We start from the raw sequence: 4,542 nt of genomic DNA, 5'->3' as shown, positions 1-4,542 counted from the left end.
AGTACTCAGGATACTGAGGACTAGTGCACAAGGAAATCGGATTATCTAAAACTTCCCAGCTTGCCAGGCTGGCTGAGTATGTAAGAAAGAGAACTCTTGCTTTAAAAAGGTGCCTGTCCATGGTGACTCCACGGTGACGCATGGAATGATGATTCCTACCCTACACCTCACCTCCAGCTGCTGCACAGTCATCTCAGGAAGTGGTGACCTTGAGTAAGCTCCACTAGTCACTGCCGTCATGACTGATTTCAACGGAGCTGGCATGAGAGACCAGGTTCCTTTACCGGCGGGAGCTAGTAGGTGCCCCCTTAGGACATTTTAAATTAGCAGCAATACACTTACCACTATAACATACAGTGTGCATGTCTTTTAAAAAAATGTTTATGAGAGAGAAAGGGAGAGAGAGAGAGCACACAAGAGCAAAGCAGTGGAGGGCAGAGAGAGGGAGACACAGAATCCGAAGCAGTCTCCAGGCTCCAGGCTGTCAGCACAGAGCCCGACACGGGGCTCGAACCCATGAATCACGACATCATGACCTGAGCCGAAGTTGGACGCTCAACCGACTGAGCCACTCAGATGTCCCAGTGTGCAGGTCCTACCATGTCCCTGGATACAGGAGTAATCAGGAAGCATCTAGACAAGGGGGAAGTCTGTACATGGAATTTTATGGGTTCACGGACACGTGAGCGGCTGACTCAAGACACCCCATGACACAAAGTGGCGGTCCTCCTTCCTTCCCGTCGGCTTTCCGCCCCGGCAGGTCTCTGGGTCGTAGGCTCCTGGCGCCACCTGGCGCCCATCGAGGACACGGTGTCTTCAGCCCTGAGCTGGGAGACGACACATACAGGCTCCCCGGCTCCTGCTCCTCTCCAGTGCCCACCCACAGGGGGCGCCAGGGGGGCTCGGTCGGTTAACCATCCGACTTCAGCTCAGGTCATGAACTCACCGTTCATGGGTTCGAGCCCCATGCCAGGCTCTGTGCTGACAGCTCAGTGCAGTGATGTGGGGCTGGAGCTCCTGAACGGTGAGATCATCACCTGAGCCGAAGGCAGCCACTCAAGCGACTTATCCACCCGGGCGATGCTCTTAAGCACTATTTCTTGAAAGTCACTGTTGAAATTCAAGTTCACCAGGGAGGACCTGCACATGAGCGTGTCTCAGTGCCCACAGACTGTCTGTGGTCCGTGCTGTGTTACAGGCGCAGTCAGAGAGCGCAGGGCAGGCTCTTACCATGGGGCGGGGAGATGGCAAATGCCCTTACAAGAGAACACACGCCAGGACAGGTCAGATGAACCCAGACGCCAAGGGTCAGGAAGGCCAGCAGGTGAGTGTTGGAGCCAGAAGGGAAGGGAAGGCTCAGAGAGCTCTGTGCATGTGGTTTTTTGAAGCAGGTGTTGAGGTATGGGAGCCAGATCCTGACAGCACCTGCACCATTAGGGTTTCATTTTGGTGGATGGGAGACACTTTACACAGGGAGGCAGATGTGGATTCTGTGAATAACAGATTGGGAGTGTCCTCTCTGGGGCTGACTGACCATCAAAGGAGGAGCGCACAGCCGCCTTGGGCCATGCTCCGGGGCCTTCCAGGGGGTGGAGGCAGCTTGTGTGCTCAGGGGGGCTTCAGGAGGGCGGTCAGGTTGGAGTGAGGGGGCCTGGGAGGAGTCTGAAGGTGTGGGTGCTAATCCTGGTCTCCCTGCTTCTGGCCTGATCACACCTGGAAAAGTCACTGAGTCCTTTGGGCTCCCTCTTGGTTCTTCTTCTTCTTTTTTTTAATAGAGTTAATTCAGTTATTATTATTAGAGAGAGAGCGAGAGAGCGAGCATGAGCACAAGCCAGGCTGGGGAGAGGCAGCGAGAGAGGGAAACAGACTATGCAGCAGGTTCCAGGCTCTGAGCGGTCAGCACAGAGCATGACGCAGGGTTCAAAGTCATGAACAGGGAGTTCATGACGTGAACCTTAACCCACTGAGCCACCCAGGCACCGTACTCTTGATTCTTTTAAACCAAGCCTCAAAGCCTGTATTTTGCCCATCTGGATACGATTGACACATTGGGATCTCTTTCTTTTAAGTTTTTATTTATTTATTTTAAGAGAGAGAGAGAAAGAGAATTCCAAGCAGGCTCCTTGCTGTCAGCGAAGAGCCTGACTCAGGGCTCAAACCCATGAATTGGGAGATCATGACCTCCGTGGAAGTCAAGAGTTGGACACTTAACCGCCTGAGCCCCCAGGCACCCTGACATTGTGATTTCTTCCATGGCAGTAACATCGTTGTGCGGTCAAGGATCTCGTGAGGGACTCACACTACGGGATACAGTGGGTCTCGGTGAGAGGGAAAGGCAAGGAGCCCGGGGTGAGTCTAGAGAGATACTCTGTGGGCATCAGCAGCAAAAGGGAGCCTCAGAAACAGAGGGACCCTGCAGGGTTGTCACTGTTAGCGGGTTTCTGTGGCCGTGGGGACAAGGACGGTATTGTGGGCAGGTGCGTGGTGTCAGGGGACACAGCGTGAAGAGCGACTGAGCAGGGTGCCCGTTGGTAAACGGGCCGTGTTAGCCTCGAGAGGAAGGTGGCATCACAGAGAAGGGATGTTTCTGAAGGAACGAATGGTTGATCCGAGATTCTTCTGGCGGGCCACGTCTTGAGCTGCGAAAACGACATCGTGAAGACAGAATTCGGTGTCACTGTGGCAGGTGTAAGCTTCTCTGGTCACATCGGGAGCTCACATGACCCTGTATGGGGATGGATCCCGGGACTGATTTTTCCTTTCATGCTATTTTCTCAAAAAGGAGCCTCAGAGGGGCGCCAGGGGGGCTCAGTTGGTTGAGGGTCCGACTCAATCTCAGCTCAGGTCATGACCTCCCGGGTCATGGGTTCAAGCCCCATGTCATACTGTGCTGACAGTGCGGAGTCTGCTTGGGGTTCTCTCTTTCTTTTTTATTTTTTTTCTTTTTTACGTTTTTTATGTATTTTTTGAGAGACAGAGAGAGAGGGTGACACAGAATCTGAAACAGGCTCCAGGCTCTGCGCTGTCAGCACAGAGGCCGATGCAGGGCTTGAACCCACAAACTGTGAGATCATGACCCGAGCCAAAGCCGGACGCTTAACTGACTGAGCCACCCAGGCGCCCCTCTCTCTTTCCTTCTACTCCTCCCCCGCTTGTGCCTGCTCTCAAAACACATAACTAAACTTTAGAAGAAAAGAGAGAGCCTCAAAAATATCCATGCAGGACTGCCTGGGCCCCCGGGATGGCAAACTTCTACCCATGTGGGAATTCAGACTAATAGCGGTACCCAGAGCGTTGTGACGAGGGGTCTCAGAGGCCGAGTCGGGGTTCGGTGGGCAAGGGTGTCCCATGGCTCCCTAGTATCTTAGCCATGGTGGCAAGTGTGCCAACTATTGGCTGGCCTTGTGAAGACTCCAGAGCCCTGGGCAGGAGCCTCATATGCTGGGAACAGCGTCCTTCTGCTCTGTCCCCTGATCCCAGGCAGGTCCCCCTTCCAGGCATCTTCCTTGAAGCCCGGCCCTGGCCCCTCTGCCCCAGCAGCCTCCTCTCCTCCGCCTGGAAGCTCAAGTTTCCTGGCGTTGCTGCGTTTTACCCCCTGGGACAGGAGCCGTGGTTTCACGGGGAACAGGTGCGGACCTCACGGGATCCCGGAGCACCTCTTAGGCTCAGAGAACGTGTTGAAGAAGGATCTGCTATCCTGGCACAGCGAAAACATGCCTTTGTGGGGTCAGGCTCAGAATTGGGTGGTCTGGGCTCCTTGGCATAATGGTTGGGTCCAGAGCAGGAAGTTCTACCCTTTTGTTTTACTTTCTAGCCTCTTCAAACCCGGAGGTTGAAAGGCCTCCGGGAGGGAGAAATGATACATTTATCTTGGGGCTCTTCTCAAAAACAAACAAAACACACACCCGCCCACCCACCACGTTTTCCACTAGCTTTTAGGAGCCTAGGCAATGAGGGTGGACATTTCGGCCGATCCAGGGTTGAAAACTTCTCGGCCAGGTGCAGGAGGGTAGGGAAAGGAGTTAAGGATATTGGCATGGACGGCTGCAGTGCTGGCCGAATTCCATGACCACCCCAAGAGGGAAGTTTTCCTTGTGATGGGGCGTGCACTGGCTACACACAATATCCCTTTCTGAGAGCAGGCGCTCGGGTCCCTCTTCTGCAGGATGGCGGCGGGGCGGACGCAGACCCGGGACCCCGAGGTAGGCTACTCCTACCACCCCTTGGTGGTGGGCACCAGACCCAATCACAGCCCTGCCCTGCGAACTGGTGTCTGGGAGCAGGGCTGCGGTCTGAGGTTACCCTGGGTAGGACCGAGCCCCTCTGCGACGTCACCTGTGAACCGAGACCTGAAACCCAAAGGGCGGGCACGGGAAGTAACGGGCAGTGAGCACAGGGTTGAGATGAGCCGGGCACGCTCGATCCGGCCCGAGCCGCTCGCCCCACACTCTCGCCCGGGGTCCCTCCTGCGAGCAAGCCCCCCGATCTCCGGGAGGACGGCCCGCCTGGCCCCGGGCCCCGAGCGCTCAGGGCAGAGGGCGG

Source organism: Suricata suricatta, chromosome 17 (assembly GCF_006229205.1).
Source record: "Suricata suricatta isolate VVHF042 chromosome 17, meerkat_22Aug2017_6uvM2_HiC, whole genome shotgun sequence".
NCBI lineage: Eukaryota > Metazoa > Chordata > Mammalia > Carnivora > Herpestidae > Suricata > Suricata suricatta.
The sequence above is the reverse complement of the archived record's forward strand: the minus strand, read 5'-3'. Positions refer to the sequence as shown.